The sequence below is a fragment of the Rhineura floridana genome, chromosome 4 (assembly GCF_030035675.1).
Source record: "Rhineura floridana isolate rRhiFlo1 chromosome 4, rRhiFlo1.hap2, whole genome shotgun sequence".
Lineage (NCBI taxonomy): Eukaryota > Metazoa > Chordata > Lepidosauria > Squamata > Rhineuridae > Rhineura > Rhineura floridana.
This window is the reverse complement of record NC_084483.1, coordinates 154,357,944-154,372,149: the sequence shown is the minus strand read 5'-3', so window position 1 is coordinate 154,372,149 and position 14,206 is coordinate 154,357,944. Positions and strand designations below refer to the sequence as shown.

The window sequence follows — 14,206 nt, the reverse complement described above, 5'->3', positions numbered from 1 at the left end:
TATTTGGCTAAAAGTAGAAACATGGAAATGTTTCAGTTCCTCCTCCCCCAGCTCCCCTCTTTGTCTCACATTCCCCATTGATCAATTAGTATCTCACTGTTATCAGTGGAAGCTATTTAATCCTGTAGGGAAATGACTCAGAACTAAGAATTACATAACAGCTGGGCATTCTAAAGTGGTGGCCCATGTCATAGTCTTGTGTGCAATGTTTGAAAACCACAATGCCTGCAGAGTACCTACAGTTACTAAGAGCAAAAGGACACCAGCATAGTGACTCTTTTAAATCTTTCTATTGTATACTCCAAAACATTGAAAGGGAAACCTGCCAACTTTATTTGATTTATTTATGGATAGCTTTCCTTGAACCAATCATACAGTTTTCTTTCAGAGCACCAGCATTAATTTAAATATAATTGACTAGCGGCAGCCATGTCAAGGTCCCTAAAAAGCACTGATCTGTTTAGGTCCTCCAGGCAGCCAGTGTAATTAGTATCTAAAAGTGTTAATTGCTGGGTGCTGTTTTGATAATTTGCAAACATTACACATGTAATGGGCCATTGTGCCAGTGAAGAGGCTTTAGGCTGCAACATTGAACGGTGACTAGGGAACACATCCGAATTAACACAGTTGGACTTAGATTCATACTAAACGTGAATAGGACTGTGCTTTCATATCCTAGTCCAGCTACCTGGAGCACCTACACAAAAGTGTTTCCCCCCCCAGCAGCTTCTGTGTGAGCACTGTTGCAAGTAGATTGGCCAATAATATTCTTTATGCAGATAAGTTATGTTGTACTGCCTAATGCTGAAGTGTATGCAAAGCTAGTGTCATTTGCAAATCACTACTAGCTTGTGACACCAAAGCCTTCTCTATTTAAGTTCCAATATAGAGCTTCACAAATGTGTTTAACTGTTTATTAGCCAATCTAACATTCATATAAAACATCTGTATTAGTTTCCTGGATTTGCATTCAAGTTTACCTGCCTTTTGACGATTGTTCTGGTGTGTGTGCTTCAAACATCACTATATTAATTGTGATAGCACTGGAATAAGCGGTTTAAGCACATTAATGTTTCAAGAGGAAAATCTACCTTATTTTACAGTTTTTTGTTGACTTTAGCATTGCAATGATTATCAAGATATCCACTCTTGCTGCAGAAGTGCTGGGTTTGGTGCCCTGAAAATCTAATTCCATCTGCTTCTACTTTATGGGTTCCTTTAAGATAGTACAAATTCTGCTTACTCTTGAGGATTATTAAGAGTGAAAACTGATGTCGATGTCAATCTTGATGGGAATTTTAAACGTAGCTAGCAAATTCTGCTTTCTTTGTGTTTTAGATAGACCTTAAAAGACTGTAAATAATAGTAAGAAAAGGAACCTCCATCAATTGAGCCATGAGGCTTATTTTGAGAACTTGAAAGGCCTTCCGATACTATAGTCAAAAGGGAATGAGACAGTTCGTTCTCTGTTATCTAGATTTGGAAACTTCTTGTGTCTTAACAGTAATCCCAGGATGATTACTGCAATATAACAATGCTTACAAAAATGTGCATCAGTTAATAATTTAAAAACTAATTAAAAAACAGATCAGCCTAAGAACACACACACACAAAGTGGCCTCACTGGTTCAGCCCCAAAGCCTGGGAGAATAAGAATGTTTGTACTTGATGGTGGAAACCCATTAGGGTCTCCATTATCCAAGCTTCCAGGGATAGTGTTCCCACACTTCGGGAGTCACAACAGAGAGAGATTGTGTGTGTGTTTCACTGCCCAAAAGGCCAAGTCTACCTGTGGGACATTTACTGAAGTCACTCATTGGTTCTGTTCCCCAGAAGAAGAAAATTCAAAAGCGATCAAGCCTGTTCTAAATTAATGATCGAAAAATAAGAGGCCAGAGTTAGGTGCTGTATAGCTGACAGATCAAGACATAAAGAGTCTGTTGGATAGGGCCAATGGCCTATCTAGTCCAGTATCCTGTTCTCACAATGGCCAATGAGCTGCCTATGGGAAGCCTGGAAGCAGGACCAGAGCACAAGAGCACTCTCCTTTCCTGTGGCTTCCAGCAGCTGGTATTCAGAAGCATGCTGCCTCTGACCACAGAGGCAGAGCACACCATCATGGCTAGTAGCGACTCCATGAATTTGTCTAATCCTCTTTTAAAGCTATCCAAGTTGGTGGCCATCACTGCCTCTTGTGGAAGTGAATTCCATAGTTTAATTATGTGCTGTGTGAAGAAATACGTTCTTCTGTCTGTCCTGGGTGTTCCAACATTCAGCTTCATTAGATGTCAACAAGTTCTAGTGTTATGAAAGAAAAAATGTTCTCTACCCACTTTATGCCATGCATAATTGTATTCACTCCTATCATGTTGCCTCTTACTTGCCTTTTCTCTAAACTGAAAAGCCCCAAATGCTGCAACCTTACCTCATAGGGAAGTCACTCCACCCCCTTGATAACTTTGGTTGGGCAGGGCAGCTCTTTAAGACTAAGGGGGTTGGCTGGATTGATTGCAATATGGATTTTTTAAATGTGCCTATCAGACTTATCAGAAAAGGGTTAGATCTGCTATGGAGATACCCAGTAGCAAGAGTGAAGTTGTTGAAGAAAGGCTTTGACATTTTAAATATATTTAACATTTTCATAGAGCATTCATATGTACATAAATGGATATACTTGAGTGTATATAAAAATATTTTGTTTGATATCTTGCTTTTTGGACCTGCTTGCTAATATTGTTGGGCACGTGACCTTTTAGTGGTGTCTACGATGGTTGGAAAAGAAGCTCTAATGGACACAGAAGTAATATCAAACTTAGATTCACAAAGGAGTCACTCCTAAATTCTAGGTGATGTCCCTATTTAATCCCTTAACAGATTAGAAAGATACACAACAGAGGAAGATGCTTTTTGTTGCCCATCTGGGATTGTAAAATTGGTTGTGTATGAGAGTGAGAGCCATGTAGCAGACTGCTGTATGTGGCTGCTATGCCATGTTCAGCATGTCGGGTCACAAGTTGTGAATGCCTGAGTTAGAAGGAAAGTGTCTGCATATTTGACTGTATATTTGCATAGAGCTTGTAGGTTGGCTTAGTGCTGTATTTGGACTTGGAGAAGTTCCTACTGCTGGACAGTTTTTACATGTCCGGTACTTAATGACTTCTTGTGAATACATCCACTCTCAAGTTTAGCTGCAGTTAGCGTTCCAGAAAAGGCAGGAGCTGCCATTTCTCTGATTTATAAACAGGACCTTAATTAATGCTGCAAGGGCAACATTTCCCATTAAGATCTTTTTGGCTCTATTGCAAGGAGTGTGGGTTTAGGTCTCCAGTATTCTGTGGTGTTAGTGAAAAGCAGGGATCTAAAATGAATACCTTTTTAAAAAAAGAGAAACTCAAGTACAAAGAACTGTTTGAACCAAGGGGTGCAGAGTTAATACTGAGCTAGATGTTCACTGGCCAGATGTGGGATCAGCAGTTTGAAGTGTCAATGTTCCTCGAAAAATGCAAATGCTTGTGTTGGGAAATAATACAAAAATTAGTATGTATTTCTCATTTTCCATTACATATCTTATAGAATGGGAAAGTGTATTTTTGAAAAGGTGAATTACCACATAGCTACATAAGAAACCTCAGAAATATGGTTGATGTGATATTTAAGACAGACATTCCCACATTACAAATTTGGCAAGGTGACTTTTTAAATACTTAACTGGCAAATCACTTTGCCATCAGACCTGTTTTGAATGTCAGTTCCATTTTCTGAACAAGCAAGGGTAGTAATAATTAAAATAGGATGAAGATTTGGGACAGTAACAGAAATTCAACAGGAGAAGCTTTCCTGATATGAGAGGAAGTGATGGACTTTGATTTCGTGCAGAGGGGAGCTCCTTGTATTTTGATGTGGTCATGGCAAGCCAAACAAAGTATCAAGGCAGTTCATAACTATAGTTACCACCTCTATCCCATCAGTTGTCTTGTACTGTGTGACAGGCAGAAATGGAACAGCTTAATCCCTTTCCTCTCTCTTTCACACATCCAGTTTTACACTACCAGATGCATCTTCCTGTGTTGTATATTTTCCTAATCTGTTAAGAGATTAAACAGGCACATTTAAGATCCCCAACCAGCCCCTGCCCTCAATTTCAAGCAGCTGAACTGAGCCTGTACTACTGAATTGAAGAGCCAGACAAAGGAATGCTTAACCATATATACAGCAGGCTTGTTGGAATTTGTTGCTTACTTTAGACTTCAGCAAAACTATTTGTCTTTTTTGGAGTAGTCAATGCCCCAAGAAGTCAATAAAATAGCATTGTATTATACTGCAGTGTTGTTGGTCATGCCAACAAATGTTTACAAGTTGCAAAGTTAACCCTGGACGGCATAAGCCACTGTTGGCCTCAGCTTAGCCAATGTGTGATAGAGTGACATCAGACTGAATTTGCATTGGAATTTGTGCAAACAGAAGTATTTTTAAAATGTTTAGATTTTCTTTTTAGAGGTGGGGAGGGATCATTAAGAACCCTGACTTTGATGGTAACTTTTGTTTCCAGAGGAGACACTGAGGGGCCTAATCTATGTTAAAATACTGTATTTTCCCATTGTGTTCAATGAGTACTGCCTGGGATGGGGTGGGGTGTCTGGAATACTAAACTGGCTTCTCCTATCTGTTCCTGGAAATCACCTGTACAAACCATGAGATGCCTCCCTCTACAGCTTTTTAAAAATATTTTTTTATTGGGTTTTTAACATAGCAAAGTTATAAATACTAAATGTAACAACATTTGCAAGTACAACATAATTCAGTTTAAACTTGTGTCAGAGGTGTTTCACATTAATTCATGTTTATCCTTATGGAATAAGTAGGTGTTACTTTGGAAGATCACTTCCTGTATTACTTTCCCCCCTTGTTATAGAAAAAATATGATGGAACAATGTAAGACAAATATATGCGAATGTTCACAAAGCTTTAAAATACTAGTGAGTTCCAGATTTGTTACTTTATTTATTACTACATTTATATCCTGCTTTCCTCTCAGGGTGGTGTACAAAGATGGTTCTCTTCCGATTTTATTATCACAATAACCCTGAGGTAGGTTAGGCTGAGAGACAGTGACTGGTCCAAGGTCACCCAGTGAGCTTAATGGCTGAGCAAGGATTTGAACCCTGGTTTCCCAAGTCCCAGTCCAATACTCTAACCACTACACCACACCAGATGAAAGCTATTACATATCTATAAAAATATGATATAAATGTGCCATACTGTATCAAAGTCGCTTGGTTTTCAAATGCCTCTTAATAATCAGGTTTCATGTGACAATTTTTTTGCTATGGCCAATTCCCCCCCCCCCAAGTAACAGAGCTAAAGTTAAGTTATCCATGTTTGGACTATAAACAGTTTACCCAACATGACAAAGAAAATAAGCAGCTGAGAAGATTTAATGCCATTATTAATGCCTTCAAATAAGGATAACAAAATTAATTGGGGTATAATCTCTCCCAATAATGTGGAATCTCTTATTGAACTGAGTTCCAAATTTTGCAACTGAAGGGCAAATCCACCATAGGTGGAATTACGTACCTCTTTGTCTGAAATTGTGCCAGCCATTTGTGAAGGTTACCCGTATAGTGTGTCAATTACACTGGGGTCCTGTGTCACTTGTGCCATAGTTTTATATGTATTTGCTTAAGTAGGAGGAGATGGACCACCTTGGTTTTGAGTCCATATTTTTTTCCAGTTCTGTTCCTCAATAGGCTGATCTATATCAATTTCCCATTTGCTTTTCAAATTCAGTGGAGCAGCTGGGTCTTTATGTTGAACTTGACATAAGCAGCATAGAAATGATGACAAAAAGGATGTGTGGGTGTGGAGTACAGTGGTTTCTAAAATTTATTTATTTATTTGATTTATATCCCGCCCTTTCTCCCAGTAGGAACTCAGGGCAGTAGATAAGTAAAATCCCTACTTATCTATCCCCCTTCCTTTGGGGCATTTTTAGAAATATCTTAGTAAAGTTGAATGATGCATGTACTACTGCTTTGTAGTTCATTTGTATTTGTTGTTATGTGCCTTCAAGTCGATTATGACTTATGGAGACCCTATGAATCAGCGACCTCCAAGAGCATCTGTCATGAACCACCCTGCTCAGATCTTGTACGCGCAGGTCTGTGGCTTCCTTTATTAAATCAGTCCATCTCTTGTTTGGCCTTCCTCTTTTTGTACTCCCTTCTATTTTCCCCAGCATTATTGTCTTTTCTAGTGAATCCTGTCTTCTCATTATGTGTCCAAAGTATGATAACCTCAGTTTCATCATTTTAGCTTCTAGTGACAGCTCTGGTTTAATTTGTTGTAACACCCAATTATTTGTCTTTTTTGCAGTCCATGATATGCACAAGGCTCTCCTCCAACACCACATTTCAAATGAGTTGATTTTTCTCTTATCCGCTTTTTTCACTGTCCAACTTTCACATCCATACATAGAGATTGGGAATATCATGGTCTGAATGATCCTGACTTTAGTGTTCAGTGATACATCTTTGCATTTGAGGACCTTTTCTAGTTCTCTCATAGCCGCTTCTTCTTTGTAGTTCATTTGTATGCTACTGTTTTTCCCCCTCAAAATGGGAGAGGTTTCAACAACAAATTGCCCAAAGCAGTTCTAAAGAAAAGCTGGCTTTAGAAAAACAATTAAATGTCCAGTCAGTTTACTTCCTCAATGTTTTGATAATTAACTTCTGCATTAGCTTTGCTGGTATCAAGAACACATTCTTTATGAATAGAGTTTTTTAAAAATTGTTTTCAATTTCTTGTTAAGCTGGCTGACACTCCAGTGAACAACCAATATATTGTAGGTTTTAAAAAGTTTCTGCCTCCCCACCCCGAATGTAGGAACATAGGAAGCTGCCAAATACCGAGTCAGACCACTGGTCCATCTAGCTCATTGTTTAGTAACTGGCAGCAACTCTTCAGGATTTCAGACAAAGGACGTTCGCAGCCCTGCCTGGAGAAACCAGGGATTGAACCTGGGACCTTGTGCATGCAAGGCAGATGCTCTGCCACTGAGGTATGGACCTTCTGTAAAATTAAAATATTTTATATAAATGCTGTAGTTTTTCTTCTTCTGACAAAATATCTCTTCAAACTTAAAAGCATGCATGCTTATCGGTAATCTGATGTGGAATGCCTTTTAAACAAGTCACTGCTGTATAATTTGACTCTAGCAGTGTGGTTTCTTGGACACAAATATCTGCAGATGAGAGCTTGCTGTGCATAGTTTAATCAGATTTGAACTCTTGGACAATTTGTGGGTGTGCAGGTACTAATCCACGTACTCGATTCAAATAGGATTGAAACACAAGTAGACATGCTGGGACTGCAGTCTTCGACTCTTGAGAGGGAAGTCTTAAAGGCCCTAGCCCAGAATATTCTCATTAGAGTTAAGAGACTACTCCATTTGAAATCTTATGACTCCCAATAGTGTAAGAATAAGATCAACAAATGACTCCCCCTCCAGTCCAAAATTATGCTGCTGAAATGAAGAAAGCTTTGGCTAACCTGGAGTGGATTTTTGTGTTGAAGAACTATGAACTTCATTCAGTTCTGGTATTAAAAATAAATTCCTGGGCTCAGAACTTTTAATTCCAGGTAAAAACAAGGAGTCCAATGGCACATTAAAGACTAACAAATTTATTATAGCAGAAGTGTTCATGAATTCAAGACCACTTGCTTTCTTAGATAAGCGAAATCTTAGTTTGCAGGTAAATTTGTTTTTATTTATAAAAGTATTCATATACTGCCCGCTCACAAAACATCAACATAGTGTACAGCAACATAAAAACATTTAAAGCAATACAAAACAATTAAAATGTCTGCCTACTCAAAAACATATATAAATTATAAAGTGGGAGTTGAATAACAATGAAATTCAAAAGAATACAGTCAGTGATCAATTTGTTTGATAGGCACCCCTTTTACAGTAGGAAGATTGGTAATTGGTGGAGCCAACAGGAATGGGTGTGGTTTGAGAAGATAGAGGGACCAAGGCCCCTGAAAACTTGGAGTTGGCACTGCTAAAGCCTATGGGGCCACATCCCAATTTAGGTCTGTGGCACTCTATTGGGGTTGCCTTCCAGCCTCCCCATCAAGTTGACACAAATATATTCTGTCTCAGTTTCCTCCCTCTCCTAGGTAGGGGATAGACAGGTTCAACAAAAAAAGAATGTGTGTTATGTCCTCTTTGGTAGGTTGCTTTGTGTTGTCTTAGCATACCATGAATTTCAAGGACTAGAGAAAAGGGGAAATTCCACTTGCATTTTATACCAGCTTCTCTGAGAAACTCAGGTGCTAGTCTAATTATTTCTCTTCTTGGGGTTTCAAAGCTCAGGGTTTGTAAAAACTATCAGGGTTGTGATTTTACTTTCTACAGTTTGAAAGCCGTCTTGACACGTTCTATAGAAGTTCTTTATTTTGGCAGATACAGCATCTAATTGGTCCTGTATGGCTGTCAGGCCCTTCAAGTCCTTGCGAAGTTTTCAAGCTCGCCCTACCAGGTCCCAAGACAGCCTTCTGAGGAAATGAGGATCCTTATCTCCAGACTCCTGGTGAATCCCACCCTCAGACCAGTTTGGGGTTATAATTACAGCATCCCTTCTTAAATGAAATTCCTTCGCTACTCCACCCACAAGCTAGTATTACTTACGAGTTCCATATACCACACCTCTAGCTTTGACTAGCCAGGAGTGGATTTTTGTGTGGAAGGACTATGAATTCAATTCCGTTCCGGTACTCAAAACAAATTCCTGCTTCTTGCCGGTTCTGCTCTAACTCGCCCCTAAGGAGATTTATGTCATCTCTCAGAATCCCGTCCTTTCTTTCTCCTTCCTGCCAGAAGTCCCTTTGGGGCAAGGCTTGTACAACTGCTTCTGTTTCTCTACCTCCTCCCGTCCACCGACCCTTGTTTTCTAACTCTCATTACACTCCCTCACTTATCTCTGTTTCTCCCTTCACGTCTGCTCCTTCGCCTCCAGCCTCCCTGTCCTTCCCGGGCATCGGAGTTTCACTCTGGAAATGCTTCGCTTCACTTAGATTCCCTTCTGACTGCGTCTCAAGTTCGCCCGCTCCTTTTTTCCTCGCTTCATCTCCCGAGGACCTTCTGTCGCTGCTGCTTTGCTTGGCCCTGCCCCCTTCGTGTCCCAACCCTTCTTCCCCTTGACTCCCATTGCTGCCAGGGTGGCCACTTTAAGAGTTAAGTTTTTTACACAGTTGGCTCTCTCGCTTCCAGTTACGGCCTGAAAATACACTCTTTCCTTTACCTTTCCCGCTCATAGCGTGCCTGCCAGGGGCTATTGTTTTCATTTGCTCCTTCTCGCTAGGAGCCTCGCGGCGGCCTGTTGACCTTCGTTGGGCTTCAGTTCTTCACCAGCTGCTCGCCCTGCATGCGCCTCCCTTAGAGTTTCTTAACATCTCTTGTCTTTCCGACACCTTCCCTTGCTACGCTGCTATAGACGTTAGCACGCAGAGCAGCATGAGCGTCGTTGCTAAGTGATGTCAGCGCGTCGGTTGACGCGCGAACGCGACAGCCGGTGAAGGGGGAGGGGGTCCTGCTCCAGCTCTCCAGCCGGTAAGTCTGCTGTGGATAGATTGATTAGGGGGCTGGAAGGGTCGCCCGCTTGCTCGCCCTGTTCTGTCTCGTAGGCTGCCTTATTTGGAAAGCTGCGTGCTTGAGGGCAGGGAGTGGCCTCTCGGGCCTTTTTTATTCTCCTCCCCTTCTCCTCCTGGTGCTATATCCGTGCTGGGGCGCGGGGTGATGGGTGGGCGCCTGTGGCTTATTAGTCATGTGCATTTCCGAGTTGGGGTCATTGGAAGGGAGGCGATAAAACGTAATTTTGGGCACCGTACCAAGAGTATGGGGCAGACACCACCTGCCTTAGCTAACGGCCCACAGTGGCCTCGCCACAAGACGGGCGGTATGTGTGTGTGCGTGCGCCCGCCCGCTCGCTAGCTATTCCCTGTGGCGGTGGGGCTCCCCTGACATGTTTTTTTTCAAACCACACGGATTTTTGCGGGTCGTCTTTAACCCTTCCGGGGTGGGTAAACTGTGCTTAGTTTTTGGGTCCTTCACCTGAACAGGCCTTTATCTGGAATGCTTTGTGACTCCTCTGACTTTAAATCAAACTAAACTTGTAATTATTATTTAACGAAATTAGGTGTAGTTCAAGTTGTAGAAATGGCAGTCCCTGTCCGGAACTCTTATTCAAGCTTTGACAACATAGTGATAAGCACTTTACAACCCTATGTACTTTGTTGTTGTTATGTGTCTTCAAGTTGATTACGACTTATGGCGACCCTGTGAATCAAAACGAAAAAAAGGGGTGCAAACCCAGAATGCTACAGATGGAATTTAAGAAAATCTTTATTGTATATTCTTTGTCAGATGCCCAACGCGTTTCAGCCCACAAGGGCTTTCATCAGGGGATTGTGATACTCAAAACTCTATATGCGCCAAAGAGGTAAACTTTCAATACTGCATCATCTGACAAAGAATATACAATAAAGATTTTCTTAAATTCCATCTGTAGCATTCTGGGTTTGCACCCATTTTTTTCGTTTTTTTTTTCATTGGATGCTCTCCACTTTTTTTCTTTGACCCTATGAATCAGCAACCTCCAATAACATCTGTCCTGAACCACCCTGTTCAGATCTTGTAAGTTCAGGTCTGTGGCTTCCTTTATGGAATCAATCCATCTCTTCTTTGGTCTTCCTCTTTTCCTATTCCTTCTGTTTTCCCCAGCATTGTCTTTTCTAGTGAATCATGTCTTCTCATTATGTGTCCAAAGTATAACCTCATCATTTTAGCTTCTAATGATAGTTCTGGTTTAATTTGTCCTAACACCCTAATATTTGCCTTTTTCGCAGTCCATGGTATGCACAAAGCTCTCCACCAACACAGTGTATCCAATGAGTCGATTTTTCTCTTGCTCACTTTTTTCACTATCCATCTTTCACATCCATACATAGAGATCAGGAATACCATGGTCTGAATGACCCTGATGTTAGTGTTCAGTGATACATCTTTGCATTTCAGGACCTTTTCTAGTTCCCTCATAGGTGCCCTCCCCAGTCGTAGCCTTCTGATTTCTTGACTATTGTCTCCATTTTGGTTAATGACTGTGCCAAGGTCTTGATAATGTCGTCATTGTCAGCTTTAAACATTGTCATGTTTTATGTTTAATGTTTTAGTTTAATGTGTTCCTTTCTGTTACTGATTTTATTCTATATTGTATTTTAATCTCGTTTTGTACACCGCCCAGAGAGCTATTAGCTATGTGCGGTCTAGAAATGAAAATAAATAAATAAATAAATAAAGTTACATAAATCTTCTGTTGTTATTACTCTAGTCTTCTTGATGTTAAGCTGTAGTCCTGCTTTTGTGCTTTCCTCTTTACCTTTCATCAGCATTCATTTCAGATCATTGCTGGTTTCTGCTAAGAGTATAGTATCGCCTGCATATCTTAAATCATTGATATTCCTTCTATTTTCACACCTCCTTCATCTTGGTCCAATCCTGCTTTCTGTATGATATGTTGTGCATATAGATTAAACAAATAGGGTGATAAAACATACCCCTGTCTCACACCCTTTCCTATTGGGAACCAATCAGTTTCTCCATATTCTGTCCTTACAGTAGCCTCTTGTCCATAGGTTGTGTATCAGGACAATCATATGCTGTGGTACCCCCATTTCTTTTAAAGCATTCCATAGTTTTTCATGATCCACACAATCAAAGGTTTTGCTGTAATCAGGGTGATTTTCTTCTGAAATTCCTTGTTCCGTTTCATTATCCAACGTATGCTTGCAATATCTCTGGTGCCTCTTCCCTTTCTAAATCCAGCTTGGACGTCTGGAATTTCTCACTCCTTATATGGTAACAGCCTTTGTTGTAGAATCTTGCACATTATTTTTCTTGCATGGGATATTAAGGCAGCAGTTCGATAATTACTGCATTCCCTGGGATCTCTTTTCTTAGGAATTGGGATGTATATTGAATGCTTCTAGTCTGTGGGCCATTGTTTAGTTTTCCATATTTGTTGATATTTTTTTCTCAAAATTTGGACAGATTCAGTCTCAGTAGCCTGTAGCTACTCTATTGGTATGCCATGTGTTCCTTGTGATTTGTTTCTTCCAAGTATTTTAAGAGCAGCTTTCACCTCACATGCTAAAGTTTCTGGTTCTTCATCATACGGTTCCTCCATGAATGAATCTGTCATCCTGGCATCTCTTTTTTAGAATTCTTCAGCGTATTGCTTCCACCTTTATCGGTCAGTCAGTGTGTTCCCCTGTTGATTATTTAACATCCCTACTCTTGGTTTAAATTTCCCTTTCATTTCTCTAATCATTTGGAATAGGGCTCTTGTTCTTTCCCTTTTTGTTGTCCTCTTCTGTTTCTGTACAATAACTATTGTAATAGTTCTTTGTCCCTACATACTAGTCGCTGTATAGTTGCATTTAAGGTTCTGACCGTGTTTCTGTCTCCTTTTGCTTTTGCTTTCCTTCTCTTTAACCATTTTAAGAGTTTCTTCAGTCATCTATTCAGGTTTTTCTCTCTTTTTAACAAGAGGTATTGTCTTTTTGCATTCTTCCCTGATAATGTCTCTGACTTCAATCCATAGTTCTTCTGGATCTCTGTCAACTAAGTTTAAAGCCTCAACTGTTCCTTATTTGATCTTTATATTCTTCTGGGATGTTATTTAAATTGTATTTTGGCATTATGATTGCTTTGTTGTTGTTCTTTAGCTTTACTCTGATTTTCGATATTACCAGTTCATGATATGTACCGCAGTCTGCTCGTGGTCTTGTTTTCATAGAAAGTATGGAACTACTCCATTTTGTGTTACCAATTATGTAGTCAATTTGATTCCTATATTGACCATTTGGTGATGTCAGTGTGTATGATCGTCTTTTCGGTTGCTCAAAAAATGTGTTTGCGAAAAACAAATTATTGGCTTCATGGAATTCAGTAAGTCCTGCTACATTTCTATCTCCTAAGCCCCATTTCCCCACAGTTTCTAGTTCTTCTCTGTTCCCTACTTTTGCATTCCAGTCCCGCATGATTATCAGCACATTTTGTTTTGGTGTGTGATCAATTTCCTCCTGTACTTTTGCATAAAATTTCTTCAATTCCTCTTCTTCTGCGTTTGCCGTTGGAGCATAGGCTTGGATGATGGTTATGTTAATAGGTTTCCCGTTTAATCTAATTGATATAGCTCACTCAGCCCTTGCGTTGTAGCTCCTAATTGCTTTTGCTACATCACTTCTCACTATTAAAGCAACCCCGTTTCTTCTTGATTTCTCATTTCCTGCATAAAATGTTTTGTAGTTGCTTGATTGAAAATGTCCCATTCCCATCCATTTTAATTCACTCATGCCTATTGTAATGTTGATACATTCCATTTCTTGCTTGCCAATTTCTAACTTTTCCTGGTTCATGCTTTTCACATTCCATGTTCCTATTGTGTGCGTTGTACAACTCTGTGTGCATCAGCCTCTGAGCTTCCTTTCGGCTTTGACCCAGCTGCATCGTTAGTCACAGTGCTACTTTTCCTTGTCCTTTGTTCTTCCCCAGTAGCTTGGTGAGTGCCTTGACCTAGGGGTGTCATCTTCCAGCACTATCTCGTGTTACATTTTGGATACTCTGTTCATAGGGTTTTTGTGGTAAGAGGTGTTCAGAGGTGGTTTACCATTGCCTTCCTCTGAGTTTGGATGCATTTTAGTCTGGTGTCTCAACCCTATATATAGGGTTTATTTCTACAAAAAGTCTTGATCTCTTCCCTTTCCATCCTTGCAGTCTTTGCTAAATGCTGTTCTTGGTTTGAGAACTATATGTGTTAATGGTTGGAGGACCTTTTCTGTGATGGCATCCCAATTTTGGAATATACTCCTCAGGATAGAGCTGAGGCTTTGGTGTTGTATATTGTTTATTTTTATTTACTATACTTAGATTCCACCTCATCTCTGTGGAGCTCAAGGCATCATATATGGTTTCTCCTTCTATCTGTTTTATCTGTGTATCAGCCCTTGCAACAACCCAGTAGGTTTAGACTGAGAGACTGGCCCAGGGTCACCCAGGGATGTTCATGGCTGAATGAGGATTGAAACCTTTGTCTTCCCAATCCTTTAGGCTTGTATTGGAGATACTGTGATGTTTATTATT

At 40.2% G+C, this 14,206-nt stretch overlaps 1 protein-coding gene across 2 annotated transcripts in view; it reads left to right on the top strand.

Annotated features, from left to right (window-relative positions):
- The first annotated feature begins 9,194 nt into the window (after positions 1–9,194).
- Positions 9,195–14,206, top strand: part of BTBD9 (BTB domain containing 9) — a 299,604-nt gene continuing 294,592 nt past the window's right edge. The window contains exon 1 of one of the 2 annotated variants that reach the window (XM_061624891.1): positions 9,195–9,616. The gene's annotated coding sequence lies outside the window, so the exon portion shown is untranslated. The remainder of the gene's footprint in view (positions 9,617–14,206) is intronic. The other variant, XM_061624893.1, reaches the window with a different exon arrangement.